Raw genomic sequence first — 25,463 nt, forward strand, 5'->3', positions numbered from 1 at the left:
TTGTGTTCGATGTAAAGTGCTGTAACAACCTAAATTTAGGATGATTAGCACTGTAAAAGAAATTGAGTAGAAAAAAAGTGCCATTTAAATCGTCTTTAGTGCAATTACTCATGCAGATAGATACATCTTACGTTTATACAGTGTGTTCTTAACTCTCTCATACATGGGATGAACAAAGCTGTGGGCCTTTGTTTTCCTCCTTTGTTTTGGCATCTTGATGTTAGGCTTCAGATAGCTCTCAGCAAGGAGGATACTCGAACAAAGGCGAAACCGTTGCATTGTAAATGCTTGTTGGTTTTCTGAGAAACAGTGTCTTGCTTGGCTGCGGTTCATACAAAGCAAGAAAAGACTGCATGCTACTTACTATCCGTGTCTTAAATAAAAGCTAGCTTTTCTGACACCAAGCCTCTACTCTCTGACTTGAGATGGGAACTCCTGTAAAGATCCCATAATTTCTTGCCTTCCGGCAGCCTTCTCCAAACCTCTTCCGACATTAATTAAAGGGACTTTTGTTGTACGAGCGAGGCTCCTGTTACAGCCCACGCCTTGAGTGGATTTAACAAAGACACGGAAATCAAGCCAATTAATTTGTAGGTTACAAATTCACCTGACCCAAATCTCCTAAAAGTGACAGTTGAGTTGTGTGCTAGATTCAAACTCTAGCACTACTGATTTTTGCAGTTCCACGATAGCATGTTATAAAATACGCAGCATTGTTTTTTTGCTTAAACCAAAGCTCTCGGTGGTATGTTTGCTGTCTGCAGGGGTTGGTATTTTTTAGACACTCCCTGCAGTGACTCAGGAGTTAGCAACACCAGCTGTTTCCTGGCAGTGGGATGGGCATTTAAAGGGAGTGTTTCTCGCTAGTAATGGCGCTCGGTTTGAATCCAGCTCTTGCAGGTGGAAGTAGCACAGTCACTCAGTAGGCAGCAGTGAACGGAGCAGCAGGAAGCCTACCCCTGAATTAGAGCCAGACTGCAGAAGGTGAACCAGGCGGGCAACTAGAGCCACATTTCGGCGGGTGGGGTGGCCTGGATAATGTTTCGAGACGGGGCTAGTTCTTCCAACCATAGACAGAGTGATTGAAATAAGGGGTGAATTTAAAGCACAACAAACACACAATCTACAAGTAAATTGTCTTTAAAGATATGTTAAGTGCTTGGGTGCGGCTGCAATTAGAGCGTCGCCAGCCTGCAAAGCTGTGTCAGACCGGGCTGACACACACGCTGAAGCCCCGTGAGCCCAATGGGTGTTGCGCGCCTGAGGTGAACGACTGCAGTAACCGAATTTACTAGAATTGTTCACAGTCCAAGAGTGCGTGGCTGAGGAAAGGGGACTTTTCTTCTTTTTTGCTCTCGTAGTTTTTTTTATTTATTAACTGAAACTGCTCATTTATGTTTCTGGCTTTAAAGGTGCAGGGCTGTTTTTCTAGAAGGGCGCGGCAGAAAGAGTTCTGTCTTATCACTGAAGTGTGTCATTGCGCTTCTCTGAGGCGCGTCCCTGACCATCCCATTTTTATGTCGTTTATTTTACATTAGTGTCTAGGTATGAGACCAGATTCTATCTTTAACCTTTCTTTTTTTGCAAAATGTATGTGTGTCTATTCATTTAGCCGAATTCAAGGGGAGGCCGGGTGACCGCGATAGCAAATCAGATTGAACCAAGTGTAACTTTCTGTAAATCCATCCTATCGAATATATCTGACAACTGGATCTTTATAATTGGGTAAACTCCGAGCAAGGCTCATACAACAGTGCTATCCATACATTCAAGGACTCTGTAGATAGTTTATATTGCTGTCTCCTAATTCGGGGGGCCTGCCGTACATGTTGCATACCCATTCATAACCTTTACACCTTGCCATTTCGCAAGTTCTAGTTATAAGCACCTCGGCCCTTTATGAACCCGTTTAATAGTGAGTTATCAGGACTCCCAGTTTTATGGTATTTATATTTTTGTCATTTCCGTCTGTATTTATCCCATTTTTTTTTTTTTTTTTGCAGATTCAACCTGTATGAATCCATATTTATTTTAGGTTTTGTGAAAAAAAGTGTAGCTGAAATGTTTATATTTCTGAGTTTATTTAACCAGTTTATGTGCACTTCTGCCTGAACGCCTGACAGGTTTCAATGATATATACTCACTCGGGTGGCAAAATATGCACTTATAAGAAAATATGTACATTTTTGTATCAAGGTTGTGCAAAGCTACTGCTGTTTAAGGCTCTTTACTGAAATCCCTATATTGTTTTAATCCCCTTGCTGCTCAGATATTGACCCGGCAGTCACGATAGCCATCATTTAGACTCACTCAAAAACAACCCAGGTTACGTTTTTATCCACATTTAAAAATAAATAACCACAGGAAAGTAAATGGTTTACAGTCTATCTGTAAAACTCAGTAAAAACGTAAAACAGGGAGCCCAAGTGATTTATTTACTGCACAGGCGGCAGATTTTCTATGTAACTCCCACTAATTTATGGCTTATTGTGCATGTTTGCGCTTTTAATGTTGTAGGGAAGAAAGACCCTGTAGTGCGCGGTATCCTGTCATCTTTCAAGTGTTCTGGCTTGATTTTTACCACCCCCACGCCCCCCCCCCTCAACCCCCTTTCCCCCCTTCGACATCTGCGAGACCACTGGTAGTGCTCCACGTGTGTTGGTTAATCCAACAGCAGAACACTGGATCTGCGGGATTTGGGGAACACGCAACGTGTACCCCCAGCCTTAGTGGGAGAACCAGCCCCTCCTTATCAAGATATGAATCAGATTTTTGCCTGCACTTTAATAGTATGGAGAGCACCTTAGCTGTACCCCTGAGAGAGAAGTTTATTGACCCTCTCTTAGAAAATCCATAAAGACCTTTTTGTTACTCCTGATTGTGTTTTGTGCACTTCATGTGAGGGAGTCTTTGAGACTACAGAGACTGGAACACCAGATGGTGCTGGGTTTCCTCGCAGGTTTCAGTGGTAATTTTGGACACCCCATCAAATTTACAGCCATAGATAATATTATAATTGTGTAACAATGATTCTGTCTTTTAGTTCTTACTCTTATCATTTTAGTTTACTAAGAACATCTTTCTTTTGTAATATGCACATTTTAATTTAATATGGCATCATTTTTAGTTCTCTGCCTCTGTCGCACTTCGTAAGCAGTGGGCGGAGTCCGAGATTTTTTGTTTTGGATACAGTGGGGCTTAGGAAATACCTGTGGGACCATTGGGTGAAAACTTGTCAGTCCAGAGCCTGTTGGTGTGTCTTGGATATTGTTAGCAGAGTCATCTGATCTCAGCTCTATTTCGTTATCTCCAAGACTAATGCCTATATTTTCATTAAAGGTTTCTATGATCGGTGTCTGTGTTTTTTCCAGTCTTGACAATATAGACTCCTTCTTTTCTTTCGGTTGTTCAGTATCAGGGGTAACATCATCAGGATCTTGGTCTCCAAACTCATTCGTCTCATTATTGTGTACGGTAGGAATAGAAACAGCGTTGTCGATTTGAGTAGACGAGGGGAATATTGAGGGTACCCCAGATGCAGGCTCTGTATCAGTCATGGCTGAGGCCGAATGTTGCGGAGTCGCTTGGTTAATAGAGGCACCATCTCGGATATGCTCGCCAGTAATGTCTATAGAATTATTTTTGCAAGCCCCCTGAGTATTATGCCCCTCATCAGGGCTGGCACCGGACAATCTTAGAGCCATAATTCCACTAAACCTTCCAATCCTCTTAATACTTCTATGGTTCCAGATCCAACAAAGACGTTCATGGAATCAATCATGCAGACTCTCCTAGAGCAAAGAGCGGAGATCCAACAACAATATCTGCAACTTAGAGAGGACAACACTAAGATGCAAGAAACGATGAGTATCATCTGCCAAGGCCTAGATGGAGCGACTAAAGAGATCGAAGACATCAAACAACGTATTGTAGAAGTGGAAGGAGATGTTAACAGACCTCAGCAACTGTAAAACAGAATACATCAAGAGTCTCTAAGCTAGAAGCCAAAGTGGAGGACTTGGAAAACCGTGCGCGAAGGCAAAATCTCAGATTGTTTGGTATACCAGAAGGAATGGAGGGGTCAGATCCTAGGACATTTGTGGTGAAACTGTTTCAGAGATCCTTTTCTGATCTCGCGGATTGGGACTGGGACTCACAGCTGCAGAGAGTCCATAGACTGCCCTTAATACAAAAAAATACTAACAGTAAATTTCCTCGACCGTTCCTGATTTATTTTGGTAACTTTCTCTTGCGGCAAGCGGTATCATTGAAAGCTAGGCCGAATAATCCTGTGACTGTTGACAATTTAACGTTCTTTGTGAAGTCGGATCTTAGCAAGGGTACCATGGACAAACGCTGGGAGCTTAGGAAGTTGATAGATCCTTTAAAAAATTTGGGTTGCATGGCCTATTTCCAAGAGCCTGCTCGCCTTAAGGTCATACGAAATGGCCATGTGTTTTTTTTTTTACAGATTTAGAAGATGCGGAACAAGCCCTGGAAAAATTCTCTAGGGAAAATGAAAGGGATAAACAGAATGATAACTAAATAGAATAAATAGCTTTATATAGGCTAAGATTGCTGCAGACTATGAGTCAATAAGGAGTAATTTAAATTGTGGCATGAGCAGTTTATCATGTTAGCTTTTTTCACTCTGCTGCCTTTTCAGCGGCAGCACTAGATAGAGGGGTGCTCCCCCCTAAGGGACGGGTGGGGGCGAGGGCCAGGCTGGGGTCCTTGCGGGGGAGGGTCTGACCTTGTAGGTCAGGGGTGGGAAAAAAACGTGGGTAAAAAATGGATTGCAGGATTCGATTGTTTTTTTAAGTCCAGTAAAGAGAACTTTATCTATACGAAAAGGGCAGAGATAGTTGGGAGAAATTTGTACCAGATTATTATCACGATATTACAATGTCTAAACTAAGAATACTAAGTTGGAACGTGGACGGCCTAAACAGTAAAAACAAAAGAAATCTAGTAAAAGAGGAGGTTAAGATGTATAATCCGAATATAGTTTTGTTATCAGAGACACATGTTAAATATCAGGATCGCAAGCTACTTTTACAATTGAACTATGATTTGGTGGTATGCTCTACTTTAGATGAGACTATAAGAGGGGTAGCTATTCTAAAACGACGAGGGGCTCGATTTGAAACAATTAAAACTGCCTCAGATGTTCGGGGGAGGTGGGCAATTGCGCAGATGCAATGTGATAATCTTAAAATAGTACTATGTGTAATATATGGACCAAATATCGATGACCCAAGAGTTTTTGAAGAATTGAGTTTAGAATTATTGGAATGGGAAGGAGAATTGGTAATAGCAGGTGATTTTAATTGCACTATTAACTATAAAATAGACTCCACCGGGCTAAGTAAACTCAAAAGAATGTGTAAAGTTAGAACAGCAATCCTAGAATTAGCCAGATTGAATAATGTCAGCGACATATGGAGATCAAAATATCCTCTTCAGGCAGGCTATACTTACTATTCTGTACCGCACAGATCCTGTTCAAGAATAGATATGATTTGGGCTTCTGAACAAATATTAGATAATTGTGTGATTGACATTTGCCCTAAAGTTACCTCCGACCACAATCCCTTATTACTTGAAGTTATGTTTAAAGATCAAACTAAAGAAACACGAAAATTCACCTTCCCGAGACATTTATTAACTGATACAAGATTTTCTACCCTACTTAAGCAACATATTCAGGAGTTCATCTCTTTTAATATTAACACGGCCAATATAAACATGGTATGGGATTCATGTAAGTGTAGTATTAGAGGCTTCGCCCAGCAATATATATTTAGGCAAAACACTGAGAACCGCCATAGGAAGAAACAAATAATTGACGAGATACGAAATATGGAAATATGCCTGGCAGAGGCAACAAGATATGCAAAGAATAACATTGAAGCTATTAGGCTAAAGTTGGCGAAATTACAAGCCGGTTTAATAAAAACATTGAGAGAAAGATATACTTCACAACTACAAAAGTATAAATTTGAACAATATGAAGGTGGTGATCGCATTGGGAAACTATTGGCCTTTAAAACCGCGGATAGGAAAGCTAAAACAAAAATCAAAGAAATAGTAGGGAATGATTCAAATACATATGATAGAACGGATCAAATATTAAGCCAGTTTGCTAAATTTTATCAACAATTGTACACACCAGAGACAGTACCCGCAAAATTAGATATAACGCAATATTTAGAAAAATACTTAACCGCATCTCAAAAACTAAATTGTGAAACAGTTCAGCAACTCAATTCGGTAATAACATTAGACGAAATAAAACGGGCCATAGATAGTTTACCTTTAGGGAAAGCGGTTGGAGAAGACTGTCTACCAGGAGAACTTTATAAACTTTGTGCTCAAGAATTATTACCCCTATTACAGAAAGTGATAAATTCAATTAGTGTCTCCAAACAAGCACCTCCTTCATGGAAAATAGCGAAAATCATATTTTTTTTGAAAAAAGGGAAACCGGAAAAAGAATGTGGGTCTTATCGACCGATTTCTTTACTTAACACAGATGTTAAAATCTTTTCTAAGATACTTGCAAATCGGCTTGCCCCTAGTATGCCCTCTATTGTTAACCTACAACAGCATGGTTTTGTTATGGGAAGGGATACTACTACACACGTCAATACTTCAATAATTGCCTTTGATGTAGCCGAAGTTACACACACCCCGCTCGGTATGATTATGTTAGACGCAGAAAAGGCTTTCGACCGAGTGGGGTGGGAATATCTGTGGGAAGTATTAAAGAAATTGGGGCTTTCCGGTTCTTATTTGGATTGGGTTATGTCCCTTTATGATGAACCTTTGGCGTTGATTAGCTATGGAGATAAAGAATCAGCGCATTTTAAAATATCAAGAGGCACAAGACAAGGTTGTCCCCTCTCCCCTTTACTTTTTGCTCTTTCTTTAGAACCTTTTTTAAATGCACTAAACGATCAAGCCCACATTATTCCAGTGATTCATGGAGGTACTGCTCTGAAATCAACAGCTTTTGCTGACGACATAGCCATCTATACAAGTGATATTAATAAAGCTATGCCAGAAATTATCAACGAAGCACAGAAATATGGCTTAGTCTCGGGTTACAAATTGAACGTGAGTAAAACTCAAATTATAGCTAACTATACTCCGGATACTCTTATCTATGATACTTGCAGAGAAGCTACCTACTTAGGTATTAAACTAATGGCTAAAGTAGGGAAAATCTTGGAAACAAATTACGATACTTTTCTAAACGAAACCACCACAACTCTTAAAAAATGGCACAAAATCCCGCTTAGTCTATTAGGCCGATTAAATTTGATCAAAATGAAAATACTTCCCAAGCTACTCTATCTGTTTAGAGCTATACCACTACAACCGAACCAACGTTTCTTTAAAAAACTAGACGCCGTTTGTAGCAGTTTTATTTGGGGATACAAAAAGGCACGCAGGGCCATAACATTTTTGACATTACCAATTTCAAAGGGGGGACTTGCTTTTCCGGACTTTAAATTATATTTTTTGGCAACCTTTTTTTTTTTTTTCGAATACGGAGCTTATTAAAGAAAGAGTCTTGCCTATTTTTTTTATCAATACTTGTTGGGTACGGACTCAAACCAATTTCTGCTTCGCACACAGGACCCAAACTATTACAAGCGGGTTAAATTTAAGACTGCTAAACATGCCATAAATATTTGGAAGAAAATCATGCACATCAGTCAGACTTCATTTTACAATACTGAACTTAGGTTATGGGATAATCCGGGCCTTCCGGGTACCTTCTCGGATGGGACTGGGTCTCGCTGGATTAATTGTGGGATTAACACATTAGGCGATATATTTGGAAATAATGGTATGTTAGACTTTGAAACCTTGAAAACACTAAATGGCGTAACGAACGATATGCATTATAGATATCGCCAGCTGAGAGACTTTTTTATTAATAAAATGAAAATAACTGCAGCTACTCAGTCCGAAATTATAGAGGGTATATATATTCCGATAAAACCAAGTCACTCATAAAGTTGGGATACCAACTTCTAACTAAAGACAAATGCGAAAATACTACTAAAATTGCAACTAAGTGGTCTCGCCGTTTAAACCGGGACATAAACTCAGAGCAGATTAGAAAAGCTTTAACGCACCTAAGTGATGTTGTGCACTCTTCTAGCTTAAGATTGCAATCGTATAGGACTACCACCGAATTATACTACACACCGCAGAGAATTTCTGCTTGGGCCCAAGGGAACCAAGTATCTGATAAAACAATGTGTGAAGTGTAACACCTATGCTGCTGATATAGAACATATGCTCTACTCCTACCCTGCATACTCTAGTTACTGGATTGGAATAACAAAACATCTCCAGGATAGCCAGATTAAGTTACCGGATTTATCCCCTCAGTTGGTCTTACTTGATATCTATGAGACTAATTGCCCCAACCAAGATCTTATAACAATCCTGTTAGCTTGTGCAAGACTAATAATAGCAAGAGCTTGGATCTCTAAGAACACCCCAACTGTAGCCGAGTGGGTAGCATTGGTTATGGAAACTAGAACTATGGAACTTACACTCGCTAAATGCAGAGGACCAAAAACCTTAGCTAGAAAGGAAAAGATTTGGAAACAATTTTTTGTAGTATAAAAAATGGGTTCTGTTGAAGATGTATGTGGGCGATAAAAAAATCACTACTACTTGCTTTTGTGAAATAGTTCCCTTTTCCTATATGAATTCACCGCTCACATTTCTACTCTTTACTATTATGGTCGTCTAGAGGTTGTATATTTTTTCTTGTTTTTTTTGTATTTCTTTTCTCCCTCTTCTTCTTTTCTTTGCTCTCCATTATTCTCTTCCTTTAATCACAATCAATGTAATTTTATGCTTTCTAAAGAGACTGGAAATTGTATCTTTGTATTATGTTTGGCTTCTTTCCGTTTCCTGCAACAATAAAAAAAAAAAAAAAAAAAAAAAAGATACAGTGGGGCTTGAACCTGCCCCTCTTCTCCATTGGCTGGCCTGGTAAATGCTGGCCAGCCATTGGAGGAGAGGGGCGTCACACTATTCAAGCCCCGTCTTTTCCAGATTCGGGGGCGTTTCTCTCTAGTTTTTTTAAGCCCCGCCCCTTTTCTAGTGGTGGGCGTTACACCCTCCCTCTCGCCGAGGTCCATGGATTTGAATAAATGCTTTTGACTGGAAGAGTCGTCGCACTGAAGGTTCTAGTGTACCCTGAGGGCTGGTTGGCACTGCGAAGGATGACGAGCAGGACGTCCGAAGGATATAAAACAAGACCATTAATTCCTCACTTAGACACACAGACAGATAAACCCATGACCCGGCCGCTGACGCAAGGCCTGCCGGACTGGGCGTTTGACTCCATTAAACTCAGTCTCACGCTTCACCACCGGCTTCTAAACCTCAGCCCCCCTGGGCAAATACTCAGGCCCTCGGAGACCCCACAGGGTGTCCCCGTGTTTGTACACGAGGCTGTGGTCTGCGCGGGAACAATTACTCCTACTTAATACTTACTTCCATCTACTTAAAGCCAGTCTCCTAATTAAAATCTCACTCGCTCCGCACCACTTGCCAAATGTAGCATAAACAGACTCGTGAGCTTCACACCCAGGCGGCCTCCCGGGTGCGCGTGCGGGGCAGCTGGCAGCCTGGGCATGTCCCAGCGCGCTCCTGCGGGTCACGGCTAGGTGCAACACTGGCGGTTCTCCCGGGGCAGCTCTGCAGCACGTGCTGCACCTGTGCAAGGCAGGGCCCCAGCTCACAACCCTTTCACTCACCCACTTCTTTTATTTCCCTCCTTTTGCCAACCCTTCCTCGCCAACCTCCACTAACCCCCCTTCCTTCTTTGCGCACTCCCCTCTTCTTCCCCCGCTCCCCCTATTTCTCCCACCGTTCCTCATTTCTATCCTATCTCTTTTCCTTCCCTCTGCCTTCCTTGATTTTTCTTCTTACCTTCCTCCCCCTTACGCGTCTACCTTTCCTCCACCCTTTCATCCGTTCTCACCGAGTCCCATGTCCCATACCCTTCTTCCTCATACCCCCACCCTTTACTACTTTTTTTTTTTTTTTTTTAATTTCCTTTCCTCCACAATCGCTCCTTTTGCTTCATTTATTCTTTTCTCTGTTCAACCCTTTTCCTGTTTGTTCACATCTCCTCCCCCCCCCCCTGCACTTTCGTTTTCCTCTTCTTTTCCCACCCACCCTTTAACACCTCTACTAGTTGTTGATTACCCTGTTTCCCCTTTCTTTTCATTCTTTCCTATCAGATTCCTTCTGCCCCGTGCCCTCCGTCCTGTCCCCTCGTCCATTCTAATCTCTTTTACTGCCCGCCCCCTCTTCCTTCCGCCGCTCGGTCAGTTTCCCCTTTTCAGCAATTCCCCCCCCCCCCCCCCCCCGCCACACCGACCTTGTGTCCTTTTTCACCAGGCGCTGCACCATGCCTAGGCCCCCCCTGTCCTTTTTCACCAGGGCTGCCCTCCTGGCCTCGTTGGTCATTCTGCGCCATCATCACAGTGCCCTTTTATGTGTACTACTGTTCCTTACATTTAGACGCAACTATCCACTTTACAAGATCTGGGTGGCCTATAGGGCACCATTTTGTTTGCTTCAATACTCCTACGTACGTCATGATTAAAAAGTAAAATCTGTAAGCGAGCAGATGAACAGACAGAGCAAGGTGTGTGTGGGATTTCGAAGCACGCGTGCAGCAGTCTGGGGTACATAATGCTAAGTGGAGATTTGTGGTCCAAAAGTTCCATTAGAACTGCAGATGGCAAGTGTTTCCTTCCATTCTAAGCTTACGCACTGAACACGACTTACGTGAGTGCCCGGCCCAAACAGGGGCCACCAGGGGCTGGAGGGTTAATTTAGCTGAGTAGTCAGCAGCTTGCATCACGTCAGCCTGCTCCCCAGGTTTTAAGAGGAGACCATAATAGTGGGCACACCGCACACTGAAAGGAAATGAGCAAGGCGTGCAGCTGACCGTAGGAATATCTAGTATCTATTTTATTATTTTGTGCACTCGTTGCTTGTGCTTGCTGTCCCCCCCCCCATTGCTTGTGCTTGCTGTCCCCCCCCTCGTTGATTGCTGTCTTGCCACTCCTCGTTGCTTGTGCTTGCTGTCTTGCCACCCCTCGTTGCTTGTGCTTGCTGTCTTGCTACCCCTTGTTGCTTGTGCTTGCTGTCTTGCTACCCCTTGTTGCTTGTGCTTGCTGTCTTGCCACCCCTCGTTGCTTGTGCTCGCTGTCTTGCCACCCCTCGTTGCTTGTGCTCGCTGTCTTGCCACCCCTCGTTGCTTGTGCTTGCTGTGCTGCACCCCCCTCGTTGCTTGTGTTTGCTGTCCTGCCCCCACCCTCGTTGCTTGTATGCTGTCCTGCCCCCACCCTCGTTGCTTGTGTATGCTGTCCTGCCCCCACCCTCGTTGCTTGTGTATGCTGTCCTGCCCCCACCCTCGTTGCTTGTGTATGCTGTCCTGCCCCCACCCTCGTTGCTTGTGTATGCTGTCCTGCACCCCCCCCCCCCATCGTTGCTTGCGCTCCGGCCCCCGTTGCTTGTGCTCGCTGTCCTGCCCCCCCTTGCTGTCCCCCCCCATGTTGCTTGTGCTTGCTCCCCTGCCCCCCGTTGCTGTCCTGCCATTGCTCGTTCTTGCTGTCCTGCCCCCTCGTTGCTTGTGCTTGCTGTCCTGCCCCCTCGTTGCTTGTGCTTGCTCTCCTGCCCTGCTATTGGCATTGTAAATGACAATGCCATTTATTTATGTTTTTAAAAAAAAACATAAATACAAATAATTGTCATGAGCAATGCCAATAGCTCTAACTTTAAAAATGCCGAGACCATTGCATTGTAAATGCTTGTTTGTTGTACTGCAGATCAGTCTACATGGGAACCAAACTGAATTAGTATCATTGTCTACCCGAGATGCCCTGTCACCAATCATTTGTCATGATATTGTTATATATAATTTCATGAATAATAAGTATGCTTATCACCCGTTCAAATGATGTTACAAACACTTTAAAAAAAGTTAAAAAAAATTTAAACGATTGGTGGATTACTGCAACTCTCCTGGACAAAGAATGACCATACGGGCCGGACCACAAAGTTGGTAACAGTTTCCCACTTCAGATTACCGTCCTCCGAGTGAATGACATCCTTCATTACCGCTTTATCCGTCTTTCTCAGCTCAGTCCTTATTATCATGTGTGACGCAGACATTGGTTTTCCCATGAATAACCTAATTTCTTATGGCTTCACAACCCGCATCCATCCCAGATCATGGTCCTCGCTTAACGCACTTTTCAAATGCATATAAAGATGTTCCCTACCAGACTGGTTTCTGTAGTTGGCCACAGGCATATATGAGCCTGGGTGGCAAGAGTTAAGAGTTATCAAAGCTGTCATATGAGTAAGTCAAAAAAAAAAAAGCCATCTGACTGTTTGTTTACCTCCATTGGCCCCTACTACCTTGGGGCTTTTAGAAGAAGGTTTACTCAGAAAAACGTATATTTTTCCATTTGTGTAAACCTGGCGGTGTGCCCACCTCTAAATCAAGCAGGCAGACGGAGCTTGGCGAAGAGGGTACTACGTCGCCATTGTGATTGCGTACCCTGTTCACCAAACTATCAGTCCCTCCTTGGTTTGGCTTCTTTCAGTTATCAGAGCTCTTCAGTAGCCCTCCTACCCACAGCTTTGCAATCCCCTTTGTACGATTTCGGTTTTTGATTTTGTTGAGCTCCTGCAAATTTACACCCTGAACTTCAGAAAAGGGAACACATTAATTACTACATTGTTTCAAACATTTCACCCCATTGACTACAGGTGGGAAATTTAGACTTGAAGCAAAAAGTGAAAAGACCTGAATATTTGTATGGTTTTTCTGTAAAATGGTGTAACCCATAGACTCCAGCCTTAAAAAGATTGTAGTGCCTTACTGTGCAAGTACTCTAAGACCATTAGGGGCTGTATATCCACCCTTAATGATGCTTGTGCCTTCTGGTTATCTTTGTAATCATCACTGTTATTCTATAAAAATGTTAGTCTGATACAATTTGCCTCTTGTGCTACATTGACTTTTATTGTACATGATTACCGAGTCGACTGTATTTGATTTATTTCCAAATCCTACTTGTACTTCTTGATTGCCCCTGCTACAGCTTTAGTAGAATGCAACTACTTGGCAAATCCAAGAGTGCAAATGCTGCAGGGCGTTCAAACAGGGTCGGATTGGGATCACAATTTGGCCCGGGCACTGACGAAAAAGTGGCCCACGTTCAAGGGGCATGGCCTACATTTAAGGGGCATGGCCTACAGTTAAGGGGCATGGCCCACATTCAAGGGGCGTGCCCTTTCATGAAACACTATTTGATTACTCTTTGAGGTCTAATTCGTAGAGAAATATTTAGTAAATTAAGCCTTTTAAAGCTTACAGAGCAAGTAACATCGGTAAAGACTAGGAGCACTTCAGGTCTGATAACTGAATACTTGCATGCAGTCTTAACGCCCTGCACAAGGTCGTTAGATACTCTTTCCCAACCAGCTAATCATAACATAAATCAGAAATCTAGTACAAAGTCAAGGAGAAAGGGTAAGACTGGAATCTCTGGGAACAGAACATGTAATAACAAAAGTAAGAATTCACAAATGAGGAAAAGCAGTCTGGGGTGTTAAGAATGCTGAAAAAATGTATCTGTACAATCTAGTCATAAATTTATTTCACAGCCAGCAAGTGATGTCTATATACAAAAAAACACAGTTTTATTCACATCTGTTGGTGCCTTCAAGTCTGGGCCATGAGGAGACTGAGGATTACTCAATTTACCATGAAAATGATATAAAATCTGCAAAAAGGAATTCTAACCTGAACATGCTAGAAAAGTTAATTCTTCTGCACAGAGAAAGAAGTGCCACGTTTGCAAATTTCGCTTAGGCCTCGAACAAGGCCTAGCATAGAATGAGGCTAAACAGCTCTTTTGAGAAATCACATTACACAAATTCTTAGACATGTCCTGAAATCAACACACAAACATGTTGCCACATTCTGGCCTAGGACCTAAAATAGAGTGCAGTCAGACCCACACACTACAAACCAAAACTTACTCATTAATATTTTTGGCATATAGAGAAATATGCCCCTTGTCTGCATTTTGGATGAGGCCTTTAAAATAAAGTTACTTTATTAACTGGCACACAAATGAATCCGTAAATTGTGCAAAGAAATGGTAAACAAAATGGTTCCTACCGGTTCCTTCTTGCTTCAGAGGAAGGGATCGGCTAGCAACACATTGCATTTCTGGGTGCTGGATGTGGCAAGTCAAGTAAACCTTTGAGGAAGACCTACTACACTGAGTCTAGTGCAGTATTTTCTGGATTCGGTGGGATGACAATTGAGGCACACTCGATGTAGCTTTGAGTACTGCTTTACTCAGCCTACTTTGGTCAGCCCTGTGGAGAGTGGGATGCCAAGGGGATTAGATGGCCCCTCTTGAGTTAGAGCTTGGCAGTGTGGTGCATCTGGTTACAAGAGTAACCAAATAGAAAAGGCAGGGTGAACACTTTGTAGTTCTGTATGGGAGTGTCAGGACTAGGGTGACCAACTGGCATGGGTGCAAATTCAGGATGGGGAGAGTAAAAATTCAGGACAAAGGGTTAAAATTCAGAACAAACCTTCTGGACAAAAGGTACGTTTTACAGACCCATCAGAGGAGGTTGCGCATTATTATGCAAGTAAGTAAATAGACAACCATTTAAGCACTAGTCAAAATAAGTTTATATCAGGTTGAACGAATCGTGTACTTCACGGTTTTTCAGTATGCACGCAGCTTTGATCAACTGTGCAGATATTTTTGTGATATTTCATATGATAATAATCTATATATATGGTTACAGCACTGGGTTGTCCAGTCTGATATTTTGGTTACAATTCATGGTTCTGAGCAGGCATGTTTGAGAGAAATAGTCGGGAAGGTCTGCTTGGATAGTCATTGTGAGATGTAAAGTGGCAAACATAAGATGCAGCTAATCCAGATCCAAACATATTCAACCATTTGCAAACCTATCCATCATGTATTCTTCCATCCATTTCACTCATCCATCCCTCCATCCACCCTTTTACTCATCCTCCCATTATCCCCCCATTCATCCACCCATCCATCCACCCACTCATCCATCCATTTACCCTTTCACCAATCCAGCCACCCTTTCACTTACTCATCCATTCACCCAGTCACTCACCCTTAGACACATTCACCCTTTCAGTCATCCACACAGCCATCCTCACTTTTCTCTCCATCCACCCTTTCACCCAATCCATCTCTTCACTCATCCATCTAGCCATTTGCCCTCTCACCCATCCAGCCATCCTTTCACTTTCTTATCCATCCACCCAGTCACTCATCCTTCCACCTATTCACCCTTTCAGCCATCCATTCTCCCTTTCTCTCTCCATCGACCCTTTCACTTAGCCATCCATCCTTCCTTCCATCCACCCAACTATCCATCGACTCATCCACTCATGCATCCATCCATTGATCCGATCACTCATCCATCCTTTCACTCCTTCACTCATCTATCCAATCTTTTGCCCATGTACCCTCCCTTTCACTCACTCATCCATCCTTACGGCCACCCTTTCACACATCTGTTTATCCATTCACACTTTCACTTATCAATTAATTAATCCATCCACTATTTCACTCATCCATCCACCCATTCTCTCTCATCCATCCATTCACCCCTTCATTCATACATTCACCCTTTCACTGATCCATCCAGCCATCCCTTCACTTACACTCTCACCCACCTGTGCACAATAATTGTGAGCTGAGCCTTTGTACGCAGAGTTGCAGACAGAAGAGACTCATCAGGAACTCACCCCTCGCTGTAGTTCCTAAAGCAAAGGGAGGCATTCAAGATGCCCCTGCACATAGTCAATCTGAAACCTTGGAAGTCATGAGTCATGCATGATGCACAGTGCCATGCCGTGAGGTGTCTGTGACATGGTGTTGTTTCCAGGGCTTTAAGTGGGATGACAAAACTGAGGGGTCTCTCCAAAGGGGGTGTTCAATGTAATTATGGGCGTAGCTTAAAACACCTAAGCTACAAATCTGTGCTTAGCATGGTGTGCCCGCCCGACTGGTATTTTGCTGCTTCTGTCATTGCGCTCAGATATATAATACAGCAAGTAATGTTACACCTACAACAAGCCAGAACTATAGGTTTTCTCATTGGTTGTTAGTTGCATAAAATAGAAAAGCTGCAACCATGACTTCCTTGAATGTAATATTGAAAATGCATCAGTTCTAAAATGATGACACCGAGAAAGAACTATAACTCTTTTTTTTTTTTTTTCTTTTTTTAAACTTCTTGCGCGGGGGGGGGGGGGGGGGTGTCTAAGGTGAAGATTGTGCGCTTTCAAAACATCACCTGGCCCCACAGCCAGACCCATTCTTCCTCGCCCACTGTGCACTGAATGTGAGGGGCTATGGGCGAGGTGTTAAGACTATCACTGTTTCCCCGGCGGCGTGGGCCCATGGTGAAAATGGCTCAAAAGGCCTGAGAAACACCTGGCCCCCAGGGAGGCCGATTCTTGTAAACAATCACCCCCTCCCCAGCCACCCTCAGCGTGATTGCTTTGCAGGGCAGGGGGTGCAGTAGAGGCCACAGCTGATAATCGCTGTATGGCCTGCACAGTGAAGCGCTTTCATTTCTGTCTCTGTCTCCGTACTGTGGGCCGTTTTTTTTTTTTTTTTCTCCCGTTTCCCAGTCGACAGAGAGCAGACAGCAGAGAGCACTCTCTGTGGACTGGGAAAGGGGAGAAAAAAAACGGCCCATGGAGGGCACTGAAACAGCGGCCCTTCGGCCGATTCCCGAATGCCCGCAGTGCCAATCTGCCCCTGCGTTCAAATGCCCTCCCTGATGCAATTGGACTTGGAGACCACATATGGGACTTCAGTCGAAGATAAACTAATCATTTTAGGAAATAGCCTTCCAGTAGACATGTTTACATCTGGCATTTCAGCTGTGGACCATGAGGCAACATGGCACTCCAGGGCTCCAAGGCAGGCTGTGCAGTGTGTGATGCCAGTTGCCACTGTAGATACATCCAAGTAAACTTTATCAACTCCAGACCTCAAAGAAAAACCCTCACAGGCAATGTAAAATTAGTTGTGCTTCTTGTTTCTGTTATTTTAAATATGTTAACCGCTTGTTTTTTTTTTCTTCTGAATATGCTACATCATTGCATAGCTGGTTGTTGGTGTTGGGACCGGAATCTTCTCTGCATGACCTACAGTCGTGTCCCCTGCCCTGTGCGCTCGCACTGTATATACCTGTGTTCTGCTTTGCTTGATTTGTGGTCATGCCACACACCAATCCTGTGTCAGTGCGTTGACCGAGGCTCGTCTTTGGCTATGATAGGTTCTGGACATTAACCTGAACCAGGAAGGGCGCTCCCTCATAATGACAGAGGGCTGCCATGTCTGTTGCGGATTTCATGCATGGAGTGTGGTGGCGCCAGCATGACCATGATTCAGGAATTATAGTGACAGGCCTTTTTACAAATGTTAATTTGTGCTTAGAGGCCCATTCATCTAATTTATGGTGCTCCCATTAACCCAGAATTATGAACGCCGCAATCCTATGCTGTTATTGGTGAAGGAGTCTTTTGAAGGGGCACCATTTCTTGTTTCTATCCCTGATCTTTGTGAGGTGGAATTGTTAATAGTTGGGTGCATCTTGCTCACACCTCTTTGTACATCAGTGGTGGGCACTCCACATGGAGTGTCCTGCTGGGCAGTGCCTCATTTCAGACAAAGGCCAGGCTTTGAAGTTAACCCAGAGAGAACACATGAAAGGGGAACTGACTCAAACCGATTCCAAGGGAGCAGACTTGGAATATACATTCTCAGTCTGTGAACTCGATATAAAGATGGGAGCCCAGGCTTTATCCGAGTTTGTTGTTGTGGTCTCTTCTACTGAGAAGGGGGTACTCCACAGAGTACTTGAGAACTACTAGGAAGGCAAGGGTTGATGCCAGATTGACTGCCAACACCACCAAGACGATCAGAATGCGGAATTCCTGGACTGCCCTGGGTGCTAAGACAATCTGACTGTTGTCAGGGGAAAAAAGTGCCAATCCTGTAGAGTGAGCTGATAGTGGAAGGGACGGCCTTAATTGACCCAGGCTTAGGGTCCGTCTGACAGATTTCCAGCAAGCGGGTACGCTGAAGGAATCGATGCGCTGCCGTACTGGGCAGTGTGATCTTCATCGTAGCTACCAAGGTACACGGAGCTATGCGTCTCAGTGGTAGGCTCCACTGAAGCCTGGATAAGAACCTGCTAGAGGCCCGAGTGCTGCACAAGATGGATCGCTTGATCATGCTACTGCCAAAATGTGCCACTGGGTCAGGACCAGCCCTAAATACCAGGTGAGCATAGGATGGTGCCTCATGAAGAGTCTTGGTGAACTGCTCAAGGCACTGCATGCCGAAGAGGGCGCATGGTGAGCGCCACGCTGAAGAACCTGCACCTGCAGGCATGTGGCTCTTGTGCTTAAGAAGTTCCAAGTATGCACCTGTGTGCCAGATCGAGCTGTGTCATAAGCTAAGGCCTACTGTTGGCTCCGTTGGGAAAGGCCACCCGCAGGAACGTCTGCTCCTGCAGCGACCCACTGGGCCATGCGCTGTGTCCAGCTCCCACACTGCTCCATGGAAGACTGCTGTGTGTCACCTGCATGCTTCATGTTACTAGCGAAATCCTGATGCTCAGGAGGAGGAAATGCGGCCAGCGCTGAGCCTACGAACTGGGTGAGAATGAGCATAGGCCCGAAAAACTGATTTAATAAGACCAAATGGGGGTTGGGTGGAGGGATAATTTGAGGACAAGCATGATTCCGGAGCACGAGTACCCCGAAATTAACCTCCCTGAGATGCCTGTGACAGTTCACACTTGTTACCATTGAGAGTCCAGCATGGAAAGGATTGTGCTTGGCCAAATTTGCAGAGCCAAAGTCAAACCAGGCCATGAGAAAGCTGTGGCATATGGCCTGAACCCTAACAGATGTGGCCCAATAGCACCCCCCACTCCCTGCCCTGAGGCCTGCTAAACGAGGTCTATCAAGTGGCAATTGAATGTAAATGTAAATGTATTTGAGCTTATATAGCGCACAGCTACCCACAAAGGGTTTCCCGGCGCTTGCTTAGGGAACCCGTCCTGGTATTCCCCTGTGAGATAACCCCGGCAGGGTATCCACAAGGTGAAAGCCAGGCATCCCGCCGCGAGGGGCCGTTGTGGAGATTAAGCAAGCTATTGCCCAGAGTCGCAGAGTGTGAACCCGTGAGTCGAGAAGGCACCGGAGCGAGAATTATCGAGTTCGGGGAATTTTTGAGCCCAAGACCCGCCGAGGCGGGGAATTGAACCCTGGTCCAGGGCCGATCTCAGCTTCCGGGTCTGCCGCCTCTAACCCCTGAGCCACACTTCTCCACAGGAATAGGCAAAGTATTTTAACCTGCTAAAATATAAGCAGCTAGACCATGATGGGGTCCCTGCAAATATATGTACTGTTGCAACTTAACCATTCCAAATGTGAACGCAGTAAATTGTAGTAGTGCTGCTTTGAGGCAATTGCTTTTCAGGCACTTTAAGGTTGTGTGTCTGCTGATTGAAATTGTCTTGTGTACAGTTGATAGGCATCTCCCTTTTTCGACTACTATTTCTAAAAGGCAGCGGGGAAGGCATGAAAAGATCCACTAGTGAGGTTAAGGGCTGTGAAGAATTTTGGGAGAAAGTACCATATGGGCTAGAAACATATGCCAGGGCAATTGTTGTGTACCTGGCAACAGTGAGCTTGCTTAAACTCATCATTTTTCTTTTTTGTTCACACATGCACATTCCATGAAGGTAAGAAGGCTACAGTTTCTTTTTGTTTAAAATTAATATTCATGTGAATAGTGTTCCACTAAGTTTGGCTTAGTAGTAGGGGTGGGGTTAAGTCTTGTTTAGTGGAAATAAACAGACAAAAGAGACTGGCTTAGAAAACCCTTAATTTAGCTTCAGATGTTTTGATGAATTCATCAAAAACTCAGTTTGCTCTGGTGTCATCTTGCCAAGAAAGAATGAAAAAAAAAAAAAGACGTTTTCTGCTTGGAGGGAGGAAGTCCTGAATAGAGATCGTGAGCGATGGACCATTGATGGGAAATTATGAAATAGAGTAAATACTGTATTCCACTAAAGCATTCTGGAACAGTAACCCTAGATTTGTCTAGAATTAGGAAGCCAATTGACATCTACAGTGTTTAGCAAGTAGAACAGCAAGTTTAAAGGAGCACATAGTCCATTGTTGGTTGCGATACAAGGTAAGATTTATTTCTGGAATGTGCATGTAGTGTTGCAGCCCAAACATAAACTGGCATGGTTGGCCACAACCTCTCCATTGTAGGGACAAAGTGCATGGGAACATGTGCAATTGTCATTTGGGGGTGTGAGTTTACATGCGGCAGATCATATATGTGTTGCCTTTTAAAGGGTGAACTGCAACAGCCTTAACATTGTCCTGATAGTTGCTTTTGAATGAATGAATGAGGACTTATACCGCGCACCTTTGCCCAAGGGCATCAAGGCGCCTACAGGATGATACAGCTTGTGAAATAATCAAATGCGGGACTACAAATAGGCCTCTACAAAGAGCCATGTTTTCAGAGCTTTACGGAAGAGCACGATGGAAGCTTGCCTTTTTAGTTCAGGGGGAAGAGTTCTACAGTCTAGGAGCAAGAGAAGAAAAAGCTCTCCCTCCCCCGCCCTCGTCTGTCCTATGTGAAGAACTGGCTACGTTTTTTGTAGACAAAATTCGGGGCATTTATCAGGCTTTTGCCCCGGTGCCACAAAATAACTCTGGTTCTGGTCTCCCGTTGGGTCTAACTTCTAGGATGTCAACTATTCCTGAACTATCTAGAGGAGTTTGACAAGCTTACTAGACAGATTAAATCTGGTTCCCCAGCAGACCCTTTAAAACCAGAGCAGCAATTTCGAGAGCTCTCCCTTAATTGCCCGACTCCCTTGCTGAACCTTGTTAATAACTCTTTTGCTACGGCTACTGTCCCAGTCAGGTGGAAGCAGGCCTGGGTCTCACCTATTTTGAAAAAACCCTCCTTAGACCCACTTAAACCAGAAAACTTCAGGCCAATATCTTTGTTACCATGGGTGGGGAAGATTGCGGAGTCTCACGTGAATTCAGTTCTTACCAGCATTCTGAGTGTAGGTGACGTTTTGGACGATACCCAACATGGGTTTTGGTCCGGTCACAGCACGGAGACGGTGCTACTGGCTGTGACAGAACACCTTCATTCCACTATGGACAATGGTCAAATGGCGGCACTGGTCCTGTTGGACCTTAGTGCCGCCTTTGACACTGTCTCCCATCAGATACTTCTCCATCGTCTTGAAGAGGCTGGGGTCACGGATGGGGCTCTTGCTTGGTTCTGCTCTTTTCTGACCGGTAGAACATTCTGTGTCTCCACTACTCCTTTTCTTTCCAGGGCACGTTCGATTGAGCAGGGTGTTCCTCAGGGCTCTGCCTTGAGCCCCACCCTGTTCAACCTTTATGTTCAACCACTGGCTGCGGTCGCAAAAACATGGGGTCTTAACATTGTTTCCTATGCTGACGATATGCAGCTAGTGGTTGCCCTAATGGAAGGCTTTACTATGGATCATGATAGACTCAAAACAGGACTGACAGCAGTTGCTAACTGGTTAACAGCTAACTGTCTCCAATTAAATTCTGCTAAGACGGAAGTGTTGCTGGTTGGTAAGAAGGTGGAACTGTGGGGCGACCGTTGGTGGCCATCCTCTCTGGGGACTGCCCCGTTACCAAAGAATGAAGTGAAGAATTTGGGAGCCTGCTAGACTCAGAGCTAAGTTTCTCTGTTCATACTAAAAAGGTCGCAGCCACGTGTTTTGGCATCTTACGCAGCCTTAAGCCAGTTCTGAAATTCATCGACCCCCCCCCCGCTACCAGACAACTAATTGTCCAGTCGACGGTGCTTTCAAGGCTGGACTATGCGAGCTCGTTAGTTATTGGTGTTAATAAGGTGAAAATCACCCGCCTCCAACTCATTCAGAATTCTGCCGCTAGAGCACTAATAGGTTTGCCACGTTTTAGCCCAACATCGGCCAATATTCGGAAACTTCATTGGCTTCCAGTGGCTCAACGGATACAGTTTAAAACCTTGTGTATCGCTTTAAAAATTGTCAGACTATCCACCCCTAAATTGCTGAGCCCTCTGCTTAATCTGTATATGCCCACGCGGTCTCTGCGGTCGGCAGGACAAAATCTGTTGGCTGTACCCCGGTTTAAGCGTAGTAGAGCAGGAGGTTGCTCCTTTGGTTTTCGGGCGGCCAAGCTTTGGAATACACTTCCTGTTCATATTCGAGAGATAGAGGAGGTGCTGCAATTCAGAAAAGCCATCAAAAAGCACCTATTTCCAGAGAAATAGTGGTTCTCCGTATTTCTCTACCTCAGTTATGTTTCTTCACTTGGGACTAGCACCGGGACGCTCCTTTGCTGGGGCAGCTGTGCGCTTAATAAACTGTATAACATAACCTGAATTTGAGAAACCGGGGGACAGACAGAAGATTTTTATTAGAGGAACGAAGAGCTCTGCCAGGGGAGTAAGGGAATAGGAGCGACCTAATACCTTATGGGCTTGCTCCATACAAGGCCCCATGGGTAATGCATAGTATCTTAAACGAGATCCTGGCCTGAATGGGCAGCCAATGCAGGCTCTTCCTGGCTAGGGAGGCTGAAGTAAATATGGGGACATCAAGAAAGAGCCTGGCCGCCGCATTTTGCCCTATCTGTAAGCGCTGAACAAGCTTATTGTTTATGCCTGAGTAGAGCGCACTACAGTAATCCAGTTAGAGACAAGGGCCACAGTGACCTGCTTCAGGAGAGAGATAGTGTGCAATATTTCTCAGAATTCTGATGACACCACAGCAGGTGGACACAGTCCTGCTGACCTGACGGTCGAAGGAAAGCGATGTGTCTATCAAAACGCCCAGATTTCTGGCAGTTTGAGAGGGCAGGGGGCACGCTCCGAGAGATGGAGGCCACCAGTCACTCGACCAGATGTCCGGTTTGCCCCCGAAAATTAGAACCTCTGTTTTCTCTCCGTTCAACTTCAGGGAGTTCTGAATCCTCCACTGCGAGATGGCCTCCATACAGTTCCTTAAGTTGAGAGCGGAGATGCTCACCGATTGGGAGAGGGAGACCATAATTTGGGTGTCGTCAGCATATGACAACACCTCCAACCCGAACGATCTTACCAACCTGGCAAGAGGGGCCACATAGATGTTAAAGAGGGTGTGGTTCAAGGACGAACCCTGAGGGACCCCACACTGCACAGGTTTGACGGGAGAAAGAAATTCACCCAACTTGACCCTCTGTTCTCTTTGATTGAGAAAGGAGGTCAGGAGGCTTAGCGCTGGGCCCCCAACTCCCAACTCCCTGAGGCGCGTTACCAAGACAGAGGGAGACAGAGTATTGAAGGCGGCTGTCAAGTCTAGCGGGACCAGAAGAGTGGTCTGGCCCCTCTCGAATTTTGAGCGGATGTTGTTGACAACCACCGTTTGGGCGGACTCGGTGCTATGGGCTCTGCGAAAGCCATGCTGGGAAGGATCCAACAGGCTAGATTCATCCAGAAAGGCACTCCGATGTTGGTTAAGATGTGCCTCCAACATTTTAGCTGGGGCAGGTAACAGGGAAATTGGACGGAAGTTTTTCAGAACCCCAGAGTCCAGAGTGGCCTTTTTCAGAAGGGGTTTGACCACCGCCAATTTCCAAGAGGGAGGGAAAGTCCCTTCAGTGATTGCTAGGTTCATCACCTCTAAGAGGGGGGGGGGCAGCAGTACCTCCCTACAATCCTTGAGGATCATAAGAGGACCGGGATCCAAAGGGGATCCCGATTTTATTTCATCAAGGAGCAGGTTTAACTGTTCAGAGGTGAGAAGAGGGAAATTGAGGAGGCTTCTACAAGTTTCTGTCACCATGCGTTCAAGGGTGGTGAAGGCACGGGGGGATGGAGCACCCAGGTCACGATTGAGAGATTCAAGGGCGGTATAGATATTCACTATTTTCATATGAAAAAAAAATTGAATCTTGTCACACAGCCTTTGAAGTCTCCTCAGCAGATCACACAGTTCCATTTTTGTTTCTCTGGTTTACCTTCTAGGGATGTATAGATCATGAAAGGGAACTGCATGTGGGAAGGTTTGTAAGCTTCTTTTTCTCTTTGGTAAAGTGGTCAAAATGTAGACACTACTTTTTTTTTTTTATTTGCGTCATTTGTTATCCAATGGCGAATTGGATAGTAGTGGAATCATTTTCTCTTATGGAAATGACACTCCTTCCTTATAGTTCTTATAATATCTCGGGTTTCTTTTAAAACTTAGGGGTTTCTTCCCTGTGCAGAAGGCTGTTTGATTTAAAATATGAAGTACGCTGTCACTGTCATGGGTATGTGGAGAACCGGTTTCCCACCTACCGTGAAAGTGTGGGTCAAACAGATGTAAGTTCAAAATGTAAGTGCATTGTGCAATGAATCCCTAACAAGTGGGTGATCGCATTTTATCAGGGAATGGTTGGCACTGAGAACATTTCCATAAGGATCTAGACCGCCTGAAGTGGCCTGCCAAACAATTTTGGGAGAATTGAGTGACAATCTTATAAACTACATAAATCTTAGACCGACACCAGAAAGGCTTAAGATTTAATCTCAACACTAGTAACTCTTTCATAAGCTCCGCTCTTATGTCTTGAAATCATTGAATTTTCTTTCCTTGATAATTATTACAACCGAGCTAAGCCTAAGCCTTTTTGGGCGAAAGATTAAGAAATACCCATGATTGGGATCAAAAGGTTATTAGGCGTTTCCCATTAAAGTGGTTCTAAACCCTATCAAAGTTCGCTTCTGGTCATATTTCAGTGCAACTGACCTTTGGGTGGTGTGTTTTTGTGAAGCTAATGTTTGATGCTTTCAGAAGCAAGTACGTTCAGAACATTGTGACTCGCATTGTCTGCCTCCTCTGGAAGGCTGTGGCTTCAGACCGAGATTTGTTATAACCTTCCCCCCCAACCCTGTGTAAGGTACCCTAATGCAGCCCCTGTTTGCGGTGCTGACTGTCTACAGAAAGTTCTAAACCCATAGTGTGAGATAGACATGTGAAAGCAGTGGACAGCTTACCACTGGGAAGGGAGCTGCTGGAATGCTACCAGGGTATTGTTAAATTTCTGTGGCTGATGAAGTAGTTTAAGGCAATGTAATGTAGCCAGTATTTCCAGCCAGCCTTTCGCTTGATAGGCTCTTGGCAGTGTTGGCTGCCATAAACTAAGGGTGGTGAGGCGGGCGCGCAGGAGGTGATCAGAAATACAATATTTGAAAAAAAGTACCTTTTGCCATCGG

At 44.5% G+C, this 25,463-nt stretch overlaps 1 protein-coding gene across 1 annotated transcript in view; it reads left to right on the forward strand.

Moving 5' to 3' along the window:
* Positions 1–871: 871 nt before the first annotated feature.
* Positions 872–25,463, forward strand: part of LOC147683725 (von Willebrand factor A domain-containing protein 5A-like) — a 752,535-nt gene continuing 727,943 nt past the window's right edge. Inside the window, exon 1 of the mRNA XM_086944099.1 lies at positions 872–984. The gene's annotated coding sequence lies outside the window, so the exon portion shown is untranslated. The remainder of the gene's footprint in view (positions 985–25,463) is intronic.

The sequence above is a fragment of the Lissotriton vulgaris genome, chromosome 11 (genome assembly GCF_964263255.1).
Source record: "Lissotriton vulgaris chromosome 11, aLisVul1.2, whole genome shotgun sequence".
NCBI classification, from domain to species: domain Eukaryota; kingdom Metazoa; phylum Chordata; class Amphibia; order Caudata; family Salamandridae; genus Lissotriton; species Lissotriton vulgaris.